Source organism: Lepidochelys olivacea, assembly GCF_965140295.1.
Source record: "Lepidochelys olivacea isolate rLepOli2 genome assembly, chromosome: 5".
In the NCBI taxonomy this organism is placed as follows: domain Eukaryota; kingdom Metazoa; phylum Chordata; order Testudines; family Cheloniidae; genus Lepidochelys; species Lepidochelys olivacea.
Window position 1 is genome coordinate 2483252 of NC_140415.1, and position 20687 is coordinate 2503938.

At 57.7% G+C, this 20687-nt stretch overlaps 1 protein-coding gene across 11 annotated transcripts in view; it reads left to right on the plus strand.

Moving 5' to 3' along the window:
• The window catches only part of ATOSB (atos homolog B), a 73214-nt gene that overhangs the window by 35078 nt on the left and 17449 nt on the right, over positions 1-20687 (plus strand). The window contains exon 1 of one of the 11 annotated variants that reach the window (XM_084628951.1): positions 13532-13702. The exons of 9 other annotated variants lie outside the window; for them this stretch is intronic. The gene's annotated coding sequence lies outside the window, so the exon portion shown is untranslated. Of the gene's footprint in view, positions 1-13531; positions 13703-19906; positions 20442-20687 lie in introns of those variants that run through there. One more of the 11 variants, XM_084628953.1, reaches the window with a different exon arrangement.

Sequence of the window (20687 nt, forward strand, 5' to 3'; positions counted from 1 at the left end):
TGCTAAAAGAGATGCCAGTGGGGGAGACGGAGCCACTGACCCGGAGGCAGATGAGATGCAGACCTGGGAAGCTACCCGCTGGAGTGGTGCTGTGGCAGGCGAGGGAAGCCTGCTTTAAGGTCATCCTGGGCTCCAACGCCATCCTGGGTCTCGCATGTGATTGTTAGGCAGGGAAACACAATTCCAGATGATTATGTAGCTAATCTGATTTAGCGGTGTCTCCTCTCCCCAAAGGGCCATATGGGGCACAGCTGGCAGACGGGGGCCAGGAGAGGAAGCTAGCAAGGGAGATGAACTGGCAGGCTAAACCTTTCATTTTGTCTGCCCTTCGTAAGGAACCTGAGGCATGAAGAGGAGGAGACCAGCTTCCAGCATCAGCCTCAGATGATACGAGCCAATCAGTCAACGTACCCAGGGTTAAGGGCAGGGTAGCAGCTGAGCAGGCAGAAGTGGTTTTGACTGTTCAGGGTTTTCCCAGCATGCACCAAGGGTGAACCCCATCTGTGAACCATGGGGCAGGGTTTGTAATTGGCAAATTTCGCTTTGGGTTTATTACTGCCTGGGAAAGATTTAACAACTGAACTAAAAGGAGGTTGCCCAAGTCAGTCTGGTGTGGATAGGGCCTGTCAGGGCCCACCCCGGCCACTGAATTGTGCTCCCCAAGTTGGCTCTTGCTGTTGTGAAGTTCACCTGTAACGTAACCGTGCTGGGGTTGCCATCCTGAGTCTGCGAACAGCCTGGAACGAGGGGATGGATCTCTGCTGTGCTCTGGACCCAGCAGTATCCAGGAGGTGGATACGGCCTCTGGGGACTGCCCTGTATGTAAGGGGATTCCCTGGACAACATAGAACTGCTGCATGTGCTCTTTGCTGCCCCTTCTTTGCTGCATCCTTGGCAGAAAGAAATAGAGCACAGAGCTGGAACACACTGCATTCCAGCTATTCTTAGCTTGTGGACAACTCCTGGGGCCACTGCAGCCAGGATATAAGTTAGAGCAGCCTTGAGACTGCTCAGCTCTACACCAGGACTGGGCAGATCAAAGATACAGGGAGCACAAAGGTGACTAAAGGAGCAGGAATGGTGCAATGAAAAATTGAGCTTGGTGGCTCTGAGAGAAGCAATAACTGCCTCTGTTCATCTCAGTGGGTTGTTCATTTTGGAACCGTATGATGATGTAAACGTCAGTGTTGTTAACTATTCGCTGGGTTAACTGCAGAAACATCCAGTTAATGTGCTTCTCTCACAATACCGATCTGCCTTCCACATGTACAAAGCCCATCCTGTTCCCTGTCCGGCTGCCAAAGCCTCTCTCCCACCCTACTCTCTGACAGCTTGGGTAAGGCAGTGATTCATTGTTAGTACAAACGTCTGCAGCATGCTGACAAGCTAGGGGTGGGGTGAAATGCACTGAATTCAGCCCCCCAGTCAGTGGTGGTCCACCTTTTCAGCTGAATCTGGCATTTCAAAAAGGTCAAGGGGCCGTAATCAATATAGTGGGGCAGATTCTCTGCCTGTTCTGCTCCAGTTGTGCCTTTCAGACAGCGCAAGGGGAACAAAAACCACCCTCAAGCCTCCGGCTGAGGCTTCCGCCAGGTATGGGAGAGACCCCTGCAGGTGTAGAGCAGTGTAGACTGTCACAGTTCAGGGCAACTGCACCTGTATTCCCCCTCTGTGGTCCAGCCAGGGCACCCACTCTAGGCTCCTGGCTCCTCAGCTGTCACTTGGGTGGAGACCCTCGTTTCTCTTCCCCTGATGGATTTTTCCAGGCCGTCCAGTTCCCTGCCTACACTATGAGTTCCCCAGCAAATCAGACCACTTAAGCAGGCCTGGTTTGCTTGCTCTTCGAAGACTGTGAACAGTATAGTTGGTCACAGTTACAAGTTACCACACAGCCCTTTTATTCTAAAGGGAAAGAATCACATTTTACAAACAATAAAAGAACCGACATGCATGCTAATAAGCTTACCAGAGATCACCCCAACTCAGTCAGTCCTTCTAACCCCACCCAGGGTTTTTTCCCAGGGTAACAAGTTCATAACAGCTTTTGCTCAGAACATGAACAGTCTTGAGTATGAGAGTCACTGCTTTCTCCAGTTTGGTTCTCTGATCTTGTCCTCCTGTAACAGGTGATCAGCAGACAAAGGTCCCTTCTTCGAGGCAAAGCTTCAAAAGGGAGCAAAGAGATTTCCTGGGATACCCTCTTAACTGTAGAAGTTCTTTCTTGTCTGGCATGTTGTTTCAAATGGTTGTTTGATGCTCCTAACACTTCCCAGAGTTTCCATCAGTTATGTCTCCCCCTGCTCTTCTGAGATGTTACATACAGTCCCACAATAATGCATAAACATTTGCATTTTTAATATCATGAACTCCCAAGATACCTAAACTTAATTCAGTAACGTTTGTTCAGGAGATTTCAGGAGACAGCCAGATCTGTCACAGACAGCTCCTGCACTTCCTTTCCCACAGCCCTGGTGAAGGGTGGGAGTGGCTGGTACACACTGTGCTACTGCTATCCCCAACTGGAGCAGGGTCCCTAGGGAACTGTTGTCAATTGGTGCAAGTTAGAGAAGCTCCCAGGATGCCCTAACCTTGGCTAGAGAGTGAAGCACAGCTGTGCTTTCAGGCTGCTGGTGAATGTGGAGGGGTTTCAGGCTCATGAGAAACAGGCAAGGTCTTGGTCCTCAGGCCTGCTCTACACCTAAAACTCAGGTCGACTTGGCTGCGTTGTTCAAGGGTGTGAAAAATTCACATCCCTGAGAGACATCGTTAAGTGATCTGAGCCCCAGTATAGATACTGCTAGGTCAAATTCTTCGACCTAGTTACTGCCTCTTGAGGGGACAGATTGACTACAGTGACAGAAAACCCCCTTCCGCCGCTGTATTGTCTACACTATGGCACTGCAGCTGTGCCCTTCTAGTGCATCTAGCATAGACACAGCCCCAGTTGTGTTAGGTTAGAGCCCCAGCAGCACCCTTGTTTAGGTGAGTAATTAGGGCACTGGCCTCAGAACCAAGACACCTAGTCTCAGCCACTGACATGCTATGTGAGTCTGAGTCTGAGTCTGTCCTCGGTGCCTCAGTTTCCCCTAGTGGTAAAATGGAGGCCTAGACATCTTTGCAGCACACTGGGAGATGTGGGTGCCAAGCACATGGAAACACTAAGTGGTGTTGCTACTTCCATGGGAATGGAACAATGAAACGAATAATTACCGACAGAGTGATTGTGATCCTGAATTGTGGCCACGCACAGGCTTTGTAGCTGGAGTGAACCCTTCCTGGCTGGCTGTGTTACGTTCTTGGTACTTGCCTGTTGTTTCGTTCCTCTATTCCTAGTTATCCCGGGGAATGTTCTGAGCTGTATGCGGGGATCGTGTATGTTCAGCTTACCCTGCCCCATCCCCCAGCGTTCACTCTTGTGGCTCAAAGGAACAGCTTGTGTCCAATTCCTGTGAATTCTCCCACAGGAGCAAGGGCAAAAAAGGGTGTTGCGGGGACATGCGCTCTTCGCAGGGATGCTATAAGGAGCACCACGTACCCCATCCGCCCAGGGCGCTGCACCCACGTGCCTGCTCGCTCTCGTTCCTTGGCACAGATGGATGCCCCCTTTCGACAGAACCTCGCTTCTCTCCGTGAGACCTATGCTGTACCCCAGCCTGTCTCCTGCACATAAGCTGCTGTAATGCCTGATCTCCCACCGCCACCACCTCTGGGGAAGGGGAGGATGAGACTAGTAAAAGAGCTCTGGTAAGGAGTGATGCCAGTGGAGGGTGGGCCCGGGGCAGATCCCTTTTCATTAGGGTTCCTTTCCCCAGGGTTCCTGGAAGGTTGGGCTGAGAAGCAGTTGGCACAGGAAGAAACCTATAACCTGTGCACCTCCAGAGCACTTTACCAACAGTGATCCTCCAGCCTCTGGGCCTTGCTGGGCTGGCTCCCTCTCCCTACTTCACAGGGCCACAGCCCAGCAGTTAGCCTCGAGCCCCCCAACTCTTCAGCTGATCCAGAGACCCAAAGTCAGCCTGGCGTGGGTTGCTGCAGGGACTTGAGCCCCACTCCAGCCTCCCTGCCTCACCCCTTCCCCAGCTCTAGGGCTGGTTGCCCAGTGGAGCTGGCTGTAAAATCTGAGGGGCTATTCACTTCATTTAGCAGTGGTTGTGGGGGGAGGCCCTAATGTGTGTGGTCTAACCCCTCCCCTGAAAGATTCAGTGTGTTTAGGGGGCCGTGCATGTGAGGGACATGTCTTGGGGTAGCACAGGGCTAGGTGTGTGTTCCAGCTGTACCCAAGGGTGGGTTCGCAGGTGCTGGGATCTGCCTGTGCAGGGAGTTGGGCCCTGGGTCTGGGCGTGCTGGGTAAATCTCTGGAGAGCGGAAGGTGGGGTGTGTGTGCAGGATGCTAGGCAAATAAAGTGAACTGGCAGGCAGCCTTGGGGCTGTTCGCTCCCTGCTCCACCCCCCAGCTGCTTCTCTCTTCCATTCTTACTCCTGGCAAGGCTCCCGTCCATGGGGCCAGCTGCTGCTCTGGTGCATCTGAAGAGGACAAGCCAAGGAGCCAGTGGCCCCAGCTTCCTGCCCTGCCTGTCTCTCCTGTTGCTGGGGGCAGCCTGGTTCCCCCAAACAAGGGGGATTTGGTGAGGCCTGGTGTGACCCCTCCTCTTCCCACCTGGCTTGGTGCCATCTGGAGTTTATGGCATCACCCTGGCAATGCCGGTGAGGCTGCGCACAGTGGCTCCTGGCAGGAGTGTGATTCCTCTAGGAAGTGGGGCGACTCTCACAGTGGAAGGCCCAGAGGAAGCGCACTCCTGGTGCTGTGCAAAGCCCAAGAGAACAGCGCAGGCCTGGCTCCAGGGTGATGGCCTGGCTGGGCCCGAAGGGGAGAGCTGTAAAAGCCCCATGACTCAGCAGACGTGCCTGAGTTAGGGGGTGGTGGTGGCACCGGGCCCCTTCCTGAAGGCGTTCGTGAGACTGGCTGTTCAGAGGGGCTCAGCAGCCAGGACTGAGGGCCAGGACTCCTGGGTTCTAGTCCCAGCTCAGCTACTGTCTTGCTTGGCGACCTGGGCCAAGCCACTTGTGGGGGGAGGGATAGCTCAGTGGTTTGAGCATTGGCCTGCTAAACCCAGGGTTGTGAGTTCTATCCTTGAGGGGGCCATTTAGGGATATGGGGCAAAAATTGGGGATTGGTCCTGCTTTTGAGCAGGAGGTTGGACTAGATGACCTCCTGAGGTCCCTTCCAACCCTGATATTCTATGATTATCCTCATTTTCTATGATTATCCACTTAATCTCTTGCAGCCTGTTTCCCAGTTGTAACAAGCGGGGGATGAGACTGACTAGGCTGGGGGTGAATTGGTTAATTTTGGCATAGTGCTTTGAGGTGTGAAGGGCTTAGCATGGGGACTCCCCGCCCCTGCTGGCGGGTTCCTGCCAGGCACAGGGCTGTGTTGTGGATGGGGCAGCAGGAGACGGGGATGTGTCCGGTTGCCCAGTAGGGGAGGCAGGTCATTCCCTGTGAATATGGATCGTTTAACCTGATCCTCTGTGGATGGGGCCACATGAGAGTCCTGGGGGCAGGGCTGCTGTGATCTCTGGATTGGGGTGGAAGGGTTGTCTGTGCTGTGCCAAGCCAGGCAGGGGCTGGTTGGGGAAGGCATTGGGGGTGGCGACAGCCAGGTTTGGCAGGGCTGTGTGTGCTCTAGCGATCATGGCTGAGTCTCCTTTGGTTTCCTGCCTGTCTCCCTGCTCAGACGCTCGGCTACAGCAGACTGCCCCCCGCCACCAAGGCAGGGAGAGAGGCATAGGGAAGGGACACTGAATGCTCAGAGAAGAGCTTTGCCTTGTCTGTGTGTCCTGCAGCCTTCTCCCCCTGTGGCCATCAGCATGACCCCCAGCTCCTCACCCAGTATGGTGCTGACTTGCTGTTACTGGCAAGATCCCACCCCCATGCTGTGTCTATGCCTGGCGTGGGGTGCTGCAGGGACTTGAGCCCCACTCCAGCCTCCCTGCCTCACCCCTTCCCCAGCTCTAGGGCTGGTTGCCCAGTGGAGCTGGCTGTAAAATCTGAGGGGCTATTCACTTCATTTAGCAGTGGTTGTGGGGGGAGGCCCTAATGTGTGTGGTCTAACCCCTCCCCTGAAAGATTCAGTGTGTTTAGGGGGCTGTGCATGTGAGGGACATGTCTTGGGGTAGCACAGGGTCCTGCCACTCTTGGTGTGCTGGACTTTTCTGTGGCTGCTCACCCTGTATCCCTTCCCCTTGGCACACTGCATGGGCCTTACCATGCAGCTCTTGCCTGGCGCCCCCCTGGCCCTCCCTGCAGGGTGGGACGTGGGATCCCAGCCCCTGGGTTCTGCCCTTTTCCTGCCACCAGATACAGTCTCTTGATCACCTTTCCTGTTGAGGCTGTTCTCAAGGCAGCCCCTTCTCTGCCCAGCACAGAGTCATGTGATGGGCACCCTGTGTGACGAAGTGGGACTGTTCTTAATGTTTCCTCTGAATGGTGTGGGGGTGCCTCAGTTTCCCCTGTGCAGTTCTTAAGTATCTAGGGGGTGGGGTAAGGGTGTATGATCACTGCAGAGCCCTAGAGGGCAGGAGTCTGGACACAGAGAATGGCTGACACCCTGTTTCCTGGCTACTGTTGGCCTGGGCCCTTCCCCCCTGCAAGGTGAGAGCTAAAGGGTTGGAGAACAAAGGGATCAGGTGACCTCCTGGCCCGGGAAAGGAACAAAGCCCAAGGGAGGAGGGGCTGGAGGGAGTTTCAGTTTGGGGCTGGCTGGAGACATGGAGTGAAGGGCAGACTTGGTTGTCCGGCTCACTACCCCCAAAATGGACCCAGCTGAGGGGTCCGGTTCTCTGCACCTGCAAGCTCTGTGTTAGACCATGTTCCTGTTGTCTAATAAATCTCTGTTTTACTGGCTGGCTGAGAGTCACGTCTGACTGCGGAGTTGGGGGGCAGGACCCTCTGGCTTCCCCAGGACCCCGCCTGGGCGGACTCGCTGTGGGAAGTGCACAGAGGGGCAGAGGAGGCTGAATGCTCCAGGTCAGACCCAGGAAGGTGGAAGCCGGGTGAGCTGTGTGTCCTGCAGACAGGCTGCTCACAGAAAAGAGACTTCCCCAGAGTCCTGCCTGGCTTCGTGGGGAGCAGTTCCAGAGCATCGCCCGGGGACGCCGTGACACCCTGGACCCATGTCTCCGTGATTGTGCTAACCTGCTTATCTTTCCCCCGTCTGAATTGGAGGTGACTTCTTTCTGGCCTCACTGCAGACGCCCAGTTGGGGAGACCTGCTGTCATGCCACCCGCATGTCGCTGGTGGAAGCAGGGCACCGACCAGAGATGGTGGAAGTGGGGTGTGGGTGACGCGCAGGTTCCTGTCCCCACTTGGCACAGCGAGTCCCAACCACTCCCCAGACTCAGGAACACTTGCCCGTGACTAACAGCTGCCAGCCCAGCCCATCCTGATCCCAGATGGATGGGGAGCAGATGGAAGCAGGGGCAGGGACAAGGAACTGTCTGGAAGGAGTCACTTGCTTCCAGTACATTCAGCTTCTCTGTCAGCCTGTTGTTCTCTTGGGCTGTCTGGTCCTGAATGTGTCCTTCTGCAGCTCTCCTGGCTCTGGGCACTGATTGCCACTGTAGCTCTGTCCTCAGAAACAGCTTAGCCACAGAGTCTCCCAAAGCCAGTGCCTGAGGCCCCAGTCTGTAAGCGTGTGTGCTGGAGTGGGCCTTGCCCGAATGCCCCCCTCGCCTGAGTAGCCACACTTGGTAAAGGAAGCTTTCCAGGCCACACGACACGAGCAGAGCTGACCTGACACGAGCAGAGCTGACCTGTGGCTGTGCCTGCATTCCTGCCCTGCAGGGCAATGGCCGATGGAGTTTCCCCGAACCCTCCGTGGGACTGAGGGGCACCGGGAGAGCTGGTTGGTGCTCTGCGGTGTGTGGACACCCCTGCGCATTCCAGCATCTTGCACAGTGGAATGGCACTGGTTTGGCTGCTCTCATCCCTTTCCTTTCTCACTGTCTCCCAGTCCCTGGTGCTTGATCTTCTCGGTAGCTTGGCCTTCTCCCCCACCTTGGCTGCTACAGGATCTCTGCTTCCCCTCCTCCCACTTCAGCTGCCTCTCTGTGATGTCTGATTGTTACCCAACCCTCCTCCTGGGCACCGGTTGGATTACTTGGGTGACCTTCTTACTACACTGGGGTGTGGGGAGAGACAGTGTGGCCCAGTGGTTGGAGCCAGGAGCCCCAAGTACTGTTCCCAGCTCTGAATCCCTGGTGAGCTGGATTCCTGAGAGCTGCAGAGAGCTTTGAGGCTGCTGTGGGCTCCAGCTCAGCCCATCTGTTGTTTATTACGCCACAAAGGCTGGGGTTGGCGGGATTCCCCTCTCTGTGATATGGGTGAGATCAGGTTAAAAGCCTTTGTGGGCCCAGCTGCCCTGGCAAAGCACATGGCTGGAATCGGTGAGCTTCTCGTGTTCCTGTGAAAGCCACGCGGCCAGGCCTGCACGAGCTGGGGCCTGGTGTGGTGTTGCCCCTTGTGAGGCTCTCCTCAGTTCACAGATCCCTGTCTGGCCCGGCACCTGCTCCAGTGGACCAGGGCCAGCTGGGGACACAGCCACAGCCTGCACCCAGCATCACCTGCCCTGCGGGCCATGGAGACAACAGGTTCCCTGGTGCAGTGTGCCGGAAGCCACCGAGCACCCTGGGGCCGCACCTCCTCATTCACTAGCCGCTCCAGTCGGGTCTGTTTTCTGAGAGCGAGGACTCCTGGCGAATTGCCACCCCAGCCCCTCAGTTCACCACTCCTGGCGTACACGCTGTTTCTGGTGTCGTCCACAGCACGTCCTGTGTGAAACCTGCAGCTGCACCTGTCGCGCTGATCCCTGGGGGATACGGCCTGGCGTGCGGGGGAGCTGTTTCTGGGTCCCTGCTCTGGGCTAATGGGCTGTGGAGGGGGGACTCCACGTGGAATGGCAGGCTGGAGGCTGGCTGGAGCAGTCTGATGAGTGCCCGGGGTATGAGCTCCCTTGAGTGGCCGTGTACAGGTGTTCTGAAAGTCGCCCTATGAGACACTCTACTGGGCAGCCTGCCGGGAGGCTAGCTAGGGCTCAGGACATCTGGCCACAGTATGGCCAGCTCTGATGCCCTGGTCCAAGGCTCTCGTGTTACTGCCAGGCCAGGGGCTCTCCCTGCACCTTGTCGTGCGCTTCTCCCCTACCCGCCTCTGTCTCAAGAGAAGGGCCTCTGCAGCTGCGGATTTCCTTTTAGCCAAAGGCAACGCAGGGAGTGTCAACGTGGCTGATGTAAGGGGCCATCCCTGACCGCGGGGCGAGGGGGGTATGCCCACCCCTGCAGTCTCTCTGGGAGAAGAGACCCCCATCCTCATTGCCGCACAGTACACTCTTCCACAGCCATGGGAAGGCCCCTCCCTCAGAATAGACGGGGTGGCTATGGGCACACGTGGGCCAGGCCCACCCCTGTTGGCAAGATTCCTGTCAACCCAGCCTTGCTACTTTGGGCTTAGTTCAGTTCAGGCTGTGTACATTGCAGCAGGCTGGGAGGGTGTGGGTGTACTGTCAGGCAGGCTGGGGAGTGGAAGGGATGTTGGTGTCCCACAGATGCTCCTGTAGCTGCCGCAGCCTTCTCTGTGGGATGCAGCTTTGTAATGCAGAGCTGGTGGCCTGAGCAAAGGCGGCTCCACAGCGATTAAAAACCTGTGCTGGCCAGTGCAGCTGACTCAGGCTAAGGGGCTGTTTAATTGCAGTGTAAATGCTTGGGCTTGAGCTCTGGGACCCTCCCACTGCACAGGGTCCTAGACCCCAGGCACTAGCCTGAGCCCTAAGGGTACGTCTATGCAGCAATAAAAACCCTGTGGTGCTGAATCTTGGAGCCTGGGTCAATTGACTTGGGCTGCAGGGCGGACGTTTGGCTCGGGCTGGAGCCAGGTCCCTGAAACTCCCTGAGAGGGGTGAGTCTCAAAGCCCAGCTCACACATCTGCACTGCAATTTGTAGCCCCGTGATCCTGATTCAGCTGATCTGCCAGCTGCGGCTGCGCCGCGGGGCTTGAGTGAAGCGCAGATGTCCCCTTACGGTAAAAGGAAGCATGTTGCAATGTACGGATTGCTGGAGCAATGGCCGGTGCACACTGGGTAGGTGCTGAATCCAGAATGTCGCCCTGCTCCTGAGTCCAGGGCCCAGGCTTGACTCCTGGTTCAGGTCTCTGGCACCACACACGGCTACATTCGCAGGAGCTGCTGACCCCGTGGGAGCAGCACAGAGGGCCCTGAAGGGAAGGTGAGGCCTGGGCTGTTCTGCAGCCCCCCTGAGCGAGGAGCAGCATTGATGGGCTCTGAGCGATGGGTGGCAAAAGATGGGGATTCCTGGGACTCCTCTGGATCTGCTTGTGCCCATGGTGGGGACGCCCTGGCAGGTGCCATGCTGGACAGTGTGTGCGCGGTGGGGGCCCGGGTGTTTTGGGCAGGGCAGACTGTGTGGGAATGGGCTGGCAGGGCTGAAGGGAGGCTGTGTGCGGAGCGGAGGGGTGGTTGAGTGTGAGTCAGGAGGGTGGCAGTGGGGAAGAGGGGTGAGGGGGCTGGGGAGCATCTGGGGCAGGGTGCAGAGGGAATGTGAGGCAGTGAAGTTTGGTGGGGCCTGTGGGAAGTAGGGGAGGGGGTTGGGGGGAGTGAGTGGAAGCAGGGGTAGGGGTGTGTGTAAATGGGGCAGGGTCTGGCGTTCTAGGGGTGGGGAGGGCCTGGCTGTTGTGGAAGGTGGGGGTGTTGCAGGGTGGGGATAGGCCAGGGCTGGAGGGGAGGGGGCAGGGAGCAGAATCTGTGACTGTGGGGCGGGTGGGCAGTCAGGGAGTGAGCAGGGGAGGGGGCTGGGCCTGGCAGTGGGGTTGGTGGGACTCCAGGCCCATGGGGAGAGTGCAGTGGTTGGGTTGCTGGTGGCCAGTGAGTCAGGGGAGTGTCTGGGCAGAGGAGACTGGGGAGATGCGAGTGCAGGGAGGCGGGGGCCCTCAGGCCGATTCGGATTGCCTGCCGCTCTCACCCAGGCTCTGAAGTGCTGCCCAGCAGGGAACACCAGAGCCGCCCTCAGCCCCTAGTCACTGACACGCCCTGAGGCTCCGGTAGCTGGGCTGCTCCCCTCGGCTGGCCTGGCTGCACGCGGGCATGGGGAGTGGGCTGTCATGACTAACACTGGTCGAAGGGGGCCCATCATGGCAAATAGCCTGAGCAGGGTCAGGATGGGACCAAAATGTGATGGGACGTGAGCGACGCTGGAATCCAGCCCGGCCCACTGACGCCCCTTCCCAGGGAGGTGCTGGGGACACCTGGATTCAAACCCCAGCACAGCGGGCCCAGGACAGGGCTCCACAGGGGCTCTAACTCCGGCTGAGACTTGCAGGCTCGTTTCTTCCTCTTCATTGTGAGCTCTTAGGGCAGGGACTAACCTCTTTGCTGTCTGCACAGCGCCCAGCCCCATGGGTTCCTCTGGGGCCCTTGGGTGCTTGTGTGCTACACAGAGTGTGTTTGATTATTGGTATTGTGGTAGGACCCAGGAGCCCCAGTCATGGATCGGGACCCCACTGCCCTAGGCGTTGTACAGGCACAGAGCAGAGACAGTCCCTGTATCTCTGGTGAGAATGGTCCGGCTAGTTATGATGCCATCGTGTGTGTGTGAGAGAGAGAGAGAGAGAGACCCCTATACAATTCCCGTTGTACAGGCACCTAGGCTTTGGAACAGAGCAGACCTGTTGGTCTTCTGGAGGTTGGAGCGATTGGTGCCTCCAGCTGAAACCCACAGAGAGCAGCTGCAGGAAGACGGAGGTAAATTGTTCCTGTTAACCTCTGAGGCTAGGACAAGAAGCAATGGGCTTAAATTTCAGCAAGGGCGGTTTAGGTTGGACATTAGGAAAAGCTTCCTAACTGTCAGGGTGGTTCAGCACTGGAATAAATTGCCTAGGGAGGCTGTGGAATCTCCATCATTGGGGATTTTTAAGAGCAGGTTGGACAAACACCTGTCAGGGATGGTCTAGATAATCCTTAGTCCTGCCCTGAGTGCAGGGGGCTGGACTGGAGACCTCTCGAGGTCCCTTCCAGTTCTGTGATTGGAATGGAGTTTGCTGGCATGTCCAGCAGGGCTGCAAGGGTCGTGGAGCTGAGAGATGAGGTTGGGGTGGAACAGTGGCTGTGGGTGTGACCACCAGCCTAGACCCAAGTCTCCTTCTCCAACCTGCACTCGGCTTGGCTTGGGGAGGGGACCTGTGCAGCTCCACTGCCCAGGAGTTGGGGAAGGTTTCACTCGGCAAGCGAATGGCTTCTTGTTGCCCACAGGGGTAAGTGGTCAGAATGGAGACACAGCGTCCTGCTGTTTCTGCCGCGTGTTGCAGAGGTTCGGCTGAGCCGCGGTGAGAGATTCTCCCCCCGCCCGCCGCCCCAGCTTTGCTGCTGCCGCCTCTGCAGCCGCATCTTCTTTGTGTTCTGCAGGAGCCTCCCGCTCTTGTTCAGTTCAGTGCAGGAGCTGAACAAAACCCCCATGTGAAGCGTGTCTTCCCCGCGCCCCCTGGCACGAGAGGGAGGGTGGGGAGCCCGGCAAGGTCAGCTGGCTCCTCATGAGGCCAGCATGTGTCCTTCAATGTTCTGCTCCTCCAGGGAGCTGGGCTGGAAGGTCACTGGTCACCTTTGACAAATGCTGTTTAAAATGAAAAGACCTCAGCACAAGTGGAGTGAATTGAAGGCCTCGGCTAGTCCCTGCTGGATGCCGTTCAGATCACAAAATCTCTGCCGTCTGTCACTATTCTGTACCGTTGTCCGTCTTCGGGAGAGATGCTCAGGCTGGACTAGCAAGGGGGGACTGCAGGGCCAGACTGAGGGGACCTGGCTGAGCAGAGCAATGGGGGCTGTACGTCAGGACTGAGGGGCATTGGTAGGGCTGTGTGTGGGAGGATCAGGAAGGAATTTCCCCTCAGGTCAAATTGGCAGGGACCCTGGGGGGGTTTTGTCTTCCTCCGCAGCATGGGGCACGGGTCACTTGCAGGTTTGAACTAGTGTCAATGGTGAATTCTCTGTCACTTGAGGTCTGTAAATCATGGGTTGAGGACGTCAGTAACTCAGCCAGAGGTTCGGGGTCTGTTCCCAGAGGGGGTGGGCGCGTTTCTGTGGCCTGAGATGTGCAGGAGGTCAGACTAGGTGATCATGATGGTCCCTTCTGAACTGCACGTCTCTGAGACTGTCTAGCTCCTGCTTGGCTGTGCCTGGCTCCGCTCGGTGCATTTGATCTCTCGCGTTCACCAGCACTAAATTCCTCGGCTGGATTCCGGGCTCAGCTCTAGTGAAAGGCTCCAATTATTTCCCAGCTCTCAGCATCTCCATTTGCTGCCCATATTTTCAGTATTAGTGTCTGTGCCGGCTGGAATTCCGAGCGATTAACGTGGCTGTGACATGCCTCCTAGGGGTGTTATCCCTGCGCTTGTCCCCCACAACCCCCCTTCCTCCTCCAGCAGAGAGCGAGCGCGAGCGAGTGTGAGACAGGCAGACGGAGACAAAGGTCTGTCCCCAGCCCGGCTGTCCCCTGCCTGTGCTTTCTCTGCTTGTGTGTTTTCTTAGGCTCCTGGTTAACGTCTGAGCTGCTGTGGAGCTGTGAGGCTTTGGTCTGTCCTGCTCAGGTTTGAGCCTGCTGGGCGGGGAGCTGCCTGCTTCTCAGAATGGACGGAAGGTTTTTAAGCTGCTTTTCATTCTTTGAGGGCCTGTAAAACTGCTTGGGAATGGGAGTGGGGGGGCAGGAGTGCACGGAGGGGCAGGCAGCAGGAGTGTGTGCATGGAGAGGGGAGAGGCAGGGGACCGGGACTGCATGGAGCGCACAGGTGGGGAGGTGCGAACAGTCACACTACCCCTGTTGTAGCATAATGTTTGGAACGTGGTCTTCAGACGTGCTGAGTGAACGCCCCTTCCCCCTCCCCGCCCCATAGATCAGCGACATTATTCCCATCTTACTGATGGGAAACTGAGGCACAGAGCGGGGAAGTGACTTGCTCAAGGGCATGCGGGGAGTCAGTGTCAGAGCTGGGAAATAGATGCCAGGAGTCCTGGCTCTTCAGCCCCTGCTCTAACCTCTAGACACGCTGCTTTGGAGGAAAGCAAGTTGCATTGTGTTCTCCCAGGGTGGCACCTGCGCTCAGTCTCGCATCCGAGACCTCTAGCCTCCAAGGGCTGCACTCGGGAGATGAAGGTGGTCATGTGTCACAATGCAGATCTCGGCTGGACTTCAGTCACCTCTGTAATGAATGGTGAGTGAGTCTGTGGGGTGCATGGGGCAAGGGGCCCCAGGTCACGCTCAGAGAGCACCTTGTGTGCCTGCCCACACACCCACAGTGCTCAGCACTCTGCACCAGTGGGAGAAACCAGATCAATCTGGGGCTAATTTAAGTTCCTTGAGGTGAGTAAGAGCTTTTCCTGTCCAAGGGAGAACCCTGGAGCCTGCCATACCCATCAGGACAGCGTCCCTGCTCCAGGACCATGGGGAAGGACTGCGGGAGCAGTCATCTATAGCAGGGGGTTCCTAAACTGGGGGTCGGGACCCCTCAGGGGGCTCGTGAGGTTATGATGTGGGGGGTCATGAGCTGTCAGCCTCCACCCCAAACCCCGCTTTGCCTCAGCATTTATACTGGTGTTAAATATATTTTTAAAAGTTTTTAATTTATATGGGGGGGGCTGCACTCAGAGGCTTGCTATGTGAACGGGGTCACCAGCACAAGAGTTTGGGAGTCACTGATCTACAGAGTACCACCTAAGAGAGGTACCTGGTACAGCTGGCTCTGGCTGTTGTTGGAATAGACTGTGTCTACACTTACAGTGGTGTGTGGAGTACAGCTACACACTGCAGTGAAAGGCGGGCTGCTTCCACGCTTGTCACTGTGGTGTACCTACACGCTGGTGAAAAGCTCTGGCGGGGGGAGGCGGCGGGGAAAGGCCCTGGCGGGGGTAGCTAGTATGACAAACAGCAGTATAGACATGGGAGGCTCTGCATGGCTCTGAAGAGAGCCCGTGTAGGGTTTATACCCTGAGGTTTCCGGTGTGTAGGGCACTCAGCTGTACTCTGCCTAAGCCATGCCTCGCTGTCTACACTGCCGTTTACACCAGGGCTACCTGGGTGTGCACCCTCGGTGCTCCGCACGCTGCTGTGTGTGTAAACATGCCTTTAGAGTGCGTCCACGCTGCGTTCGAAACCCCACAGCAGCGTGTCTGCAGACCTGGGCTTGCACTGCTGCACTCAAACCAGCTGGTGCGGCCTGGAGCTGAGCTCTGAGGGCTGGGGGTAGGGTGAGGGGTGGGGAAACGTCTACGCTGCTGTTTCTAGCGCCAGAGCACTCAACCTGGGTTGTGAGACTCACCGCCGTGGGTTTTAAAACACAGTGCCGTTCTTACCCTAGAGCCCCTGCTCTCAGCACCAGCGCCCCACAGGGGGCTGGTAGCAGCACCCCCTTTCTCTGCAGAATGCTGTGGGGGGCTCCTCTTCTCTAGTAATGGCCCCTGGCTCTCTGCCTGGGTGCTAGGCCATCCCTAGCCTCCCACCCCAGTGCCTCTGTGTTTGGCCCTGTCGCTGCTGTCCGGCTGTGCCCCTGCCAGTAACTGATGCTTTGATCCCCTGGCCCAGCCAAAAAACTCTTTTGGGATCAACCCGACATGAAAAGATTTAGATCTTCTTGATGACACTTTCATATGAGGTGTAAAGAAACGTTCCATCTTGGCTTGGGGCATCTTAACGGCTTTTTTATTAAAAACAGGACATTTGTAAACAGGACAAAACCACCAGAGAAGGAGGAGGTGACTGCCCCCTTATGCGCTTCTGATTTCAGGTGTTAGCCAATAAACACTGATCAAACACCCCAGTACCCAAACACCAATCGGTGCTTGTCCAGTACACATCCGAAACAGTTACGTGTATCTGCCTACCTGGAGCCGAAACTACGGAGGAGTCTTGCTGGAATTCGTTGATCCTGATTATGAACTCATCCATGGAGCAGTAATACAGACTGCATGGCTGGTATTTCTAAAGCCCACTAAAGCGTTGTGCATGAACTGGTGTGCCCAGAGGCTGCTGGCGCGGACTGAAGGTTCACTAGTACACGTGAATGTGGTGCTGTTTGAACGAGTACGATGTAGAAGGGCACTAGGGAATGTTACAAAGAGATTACTCGATGCACTATTGTGAAGCAGTTGCACTCACTGCAGGTGCACCTCCTTGTGGCTGGGTCTGGGAACTAGCTGTCACCCCATCTGGGGCCCCCTTCTGCCAGTTGCTTGCTCTGTGGTCCCCCTCTCTCTGCGTGAGTCAGCCAGGAGACACTGGTAGTCAGATAGTCAGACACTATCTAGTGTCCCCACCCCATGTAACAAAAGCCCACCAGACAAGCTGTCCGTCTGCCATCTCGGCTCCAGGCCTGAGCCACTTTGCCAGTGGCTGGTAGGGGAACCTGGACCTGTTGGCTACTCTGGGTCCAGCCCAGGGAGCCTGTGACTAGGTGTCTCCCTTACTGTTTCCCTAGGCTTCTTCCTGCCGCCTTCTCTAGCTCCTGGCCTGTCTCTGGCTTTACCACCAGAGCTTCCTCTGCTCTCCATGGCTACTTCACCCCCTCAGCCTCTTCTCACCGGGCCGGACCCAGAGTTTACGCTCCCCCTGGATCTGCCCCTTGATGCTGGCCAATTCCCTTTCCCTCTGCTCATCCCTGCACCTTCTCCCTGCTCTCACTTCCTGGCTTTATATGCCAATCCCAGCTTCTCCTCTGCCCGTAAGCGGTGGTTCCCCTCCTGGCCCACATTGCCCCGCTCAGGGCTTGTGGGCGGTGGAGACCCCATCACAGGTGTGTACAAAGAAAGAGCCCAGACCCTCTCCTGATGTTTTGGTCATTACATAAAACTCAGCAATTGCTAAACGTGAACCCTGACCAATGAAATAAATAAAGCTCCCAAACCAGAGCCCCATGGTGAGCGCACTCAGCTGGGAGATCTGGGTTCAAGACCCCAGTCTGCCTGATTGGAAGTAGAGACTTGAAGGTGGGTCTCCTGCATTACAGATGAATGCACTAGTCACTGGGTACTCGGGGGGCGGGGCTTTGTCTCTCCCCCGTGGAACTGGGGGAAATATTGAGTGGACAGAGCATGCGGGGGAGAGGGATGTTCGGGCTCCGGTCCCTGAGCCAAGGAGCAGGTTTGATTGACCCAAAACTGAATTTCTGAGCAGGTAAACTCTTGCCCAGCTCTATGCGTGTCCCCCAACAATCGCCTGGTGTTGCTGCGGTGACGAGGGAGAGGCGTTTGGTTGTGACCCTGGTAACTGTGTCACTCCTCTGGGCACTGCAGTCACCACCCTTCCTGTACCGGAGCGTGACTGGCTCGCTTGGTTGCCCCTCTGCTCCAGGACGCTCCAGTAGGGTCTGTGCTGCTGCTGTCCTCCTCCTGCTACGGCGCCTGGGCCTGGGCCTGTTGCAGATCTTCCCAGCCTGCCAGCCAGAGAGAGGTGGGAACACCCCGTGGAGGTGGCCATAGCGAAGGTGTGCTTCGCCCGGCCGTGCTGCTGTCGTGGAGGAGCTGCTGGAGAGCTCCCCTTGGGTGCTCTCTCCTGGCACAACTGTCTGGTGACCCCCATTGGCCTCCCCAGTGGGAGGCCCTGCAAGTGGGGGAGGTCTGTGGACACTTCCTTGCTCTGGTTGGTTTAGTTTGACCTCCCACACGCCTTCCTCTGGCTTGGGAGCGGATCAGAATGTGACCAGCAGGCTGGAATGCATGGTGTCGTGCAGGGCTTGCCTCTGCCACCCCTCCCGCTGCCCCAGCCAGGGGTGAGGTTTCCATCCCCCCTCCCCATGCAGGGGCGGCTGCTTCGGCCCAGGGCTGGCTGTCTGTTTGTTTCACGTCCAGGCAGGAAGCTCCTGAATATTGTTGTAGCTGCCTCATCTGCCCTTCGGCCAACTGAGGACGCCCCCTCTCCAGTCATCTCAGCCCCAGTTCTGGCCTCTGTCCCCACCGGATCAGACCACCAGCCCCTTGCATCTGGTAACCCTGCCTGCCTTGGCTCAGGGCACTGGTTCATCGCCCTGTTCCTGCTGCCCTGAAGCAGACCAATGGACCCTGGTCTTCCTTATCCTGCTAAAGAGGTCAGACCAGGGATCCACCTAGCTCCCCCAGTCCCCGCCAGACCATTGGCCCTGGCTGTGATGCAGTCCAACCCCCCAGCACTAGCTGTGTGAATGTCCACCTGCCCCTAATGCACCATTGGGGTGTGCCTGGGGCCGTGCGGCTGGAGAGCAGAATTCCCCGCCCCTGGCCCCATACAGACTCCTCTGGCCTGGTTCCTTGGTGAGGCAGCACAGGACTTCGGGTGGAAGATGGAGTTTTTTCCAGACGCAGGGCAGGGGAAGAGCTGAGAGAGGCCATCCAGGCCCTGTGTATTCCTGGATCCACACCCTAAGAGACCTGTGGGGTGGGGGGAAGGTGACCCCTAAAGCAGCCTGACCGGTGCTCTGCCAGCAAGGGAGCGCAGGCTGCTTCCCATTCCCTCATGGAGAGGTGCTGACTTGGGTGCAGCAGCTGGCTTGGTCAGACTGAAGCCCTGAGGGGTCTGCTCTGGGGCCTTGGAGGGGTGGGGGGTTACAGTATGAGGAAGGGGGAGTTGGGGCAGAGCTGGGAGCTCCTGGCTGGGTTCTTCCAGCAGGCCAGGCTGGGGCCCTGCATACATCCAGGGGCACCATGGCTGCCCTGCGTGCCCCCAGCGTGCCCTCAGGCCCGTAGGAGGGAGCCAGGGCTGGGAGCTGGCAGGGGGAGGAGTGTGTGTGTGACCCAGCCCCGTCCTTAGCAACAGCACGGGCTAAACCCCCATGAAATCGCACCAGCGGCCTGGGCTTGTTGGGGGAGGGCGGGTAACCCCAGCTGGGCCGGCCTGTGGGACTCGAGGTGGGAAGTGAGCTACCTGCTGGGCCACTGTGGGGGCTGGGGGTCCCCCCCCTTAGCTCCCTGCAGGCAGGGCTGCAGGAGGCCTGCCTCTGGGGGAGGGGAGGGCGCCGGCTCCCTGTCCCTGCCTGTCTGTCACGCTGCCGGAGCGTGGGAGTTCCTGGTGCCCCGTGCTGTGCACAGCTCGCTCTATATAAGGGTTACAGGCTGTAGCAGGGAGGGGCTGGGTGCCGTAAACAGCAAAATGCTGCTGCAGGCAGGCTGGGTCTCTGGGGTGGGAAGGAGCAGTCCCCCCAGTGCCAGACCCTCCGGGACGGAGCCGCACTGACCCACAGCTGGCCTTGCCCAGCTGCTCAGCCCACCCTGCATGCAGCCTCCAGGGCTTGGTTCGTGCCCATGTAGGTACCGGGTTCCTGCTGAGCCTAGTTCTGACCTGCCATGCGGCTTGCAGTCTGGCCTGTAGCCTGCGTGTCGTCCCCTCGGAGGTAATGGGAATGAGGCGATTTCATGGTGTGCCTGAACGTAGGGGGATCCTCAATGGTGGCAGAGCCCTCGGAGCTCCCCTAGGGCAGCAGTGATGGGCAGAGTTGGGGTGGCGAGGTGGGTCCTTGATCAGCCACCAGCAGGCATCGGTAGAGAGGTCGGTGTAGCCATCCAAGGCCAGCCCCGGGGCAAGGAGGGTCTGCAGAAGGAAGAATGTGGCCAGTGGCCAGTGCTGCGGCCTGTCTCCTGGGCCAGGAAGGGACAGGTGCCAGCAGGCAGCCCGAGGTCCCCGAGCAGCGCTCAGAGCCGGTGCTGCTAGCCGGGCTTGATTGTAATAAACCAGACTAGCGGCCAAGCAGCCCTCGGATTCTGGCTTCAGGAGCTGCTGCTGCTTGCTGGCTGGGCTGGCCCCTGCTGCTGTCTGGTGAGGACTGTTCCTTCCTGCCCTAGGCTCACGCAAACGTGCTGGCTTCGCCCAGCATTTAGCCTGCAACCAGTGGGGAAGCCGCCGGTGTGGGTGTGTTGGCTGCTTCCCATGTTGCGTTGCATCTGGTGACCGGGGTGTGCTACGGGAAGCTGGCCGTCTGAGCCAGGTCTGCCCTAGGACTGTTCCTCTATTATGCTGTCTCGATGGCGTGACACACCTAAAATGCAGCTGCCTCTGGGGTAGGACATGCAGATTCGAACAGCTCGCAGCAATGCTGCACGAGAGCTTGGGGGGCGAGGTGAAGAGCTGTAACTGCAGGGGGGAAATTGGGATGTAGAGTGTAATTGCCCAGGCCTGACCTGACTGTTCTCCCCTCTGGTGGCTACGTTAGAACAGACGCATGTCGTCAGCACCTGGGTTTTCAATCCTGTGGATGGTGGCACCCCCAGCTGCATCGGGCCCCTAGCGCTGCACTGCCTTGGAGGGACGATCGACCCTGCTGAGCCCCTAATGCTACTTCCCGGAGTGCCTGGGTGTTCCTCGCAGGTCTCCCCTCCGAGTCCTGGCAACCTGGTCAGAATCCCACCCCTGCTGCTGAGGGGTGAGCATAGCTGCACTTTCCCCTGTGGCCTGGAGGTGTGGACAGGGCATGCACACCTGTCACCCTCCACTAGCCCCGTCGCGCTCTGAGTGGGGGATTGGAAAGGGGCTGGTATTTCCATATGGCCGTCGCCCTACTATGCTTTAGATCTACACGGGACCTGCTGCAGCGTGGCTGTGTCCTGGTGCAAGTGCTCCGCGCAAGTCGAGACAGCCCTTCTGTGTATCTTCACCCTCTGCTTCCTAG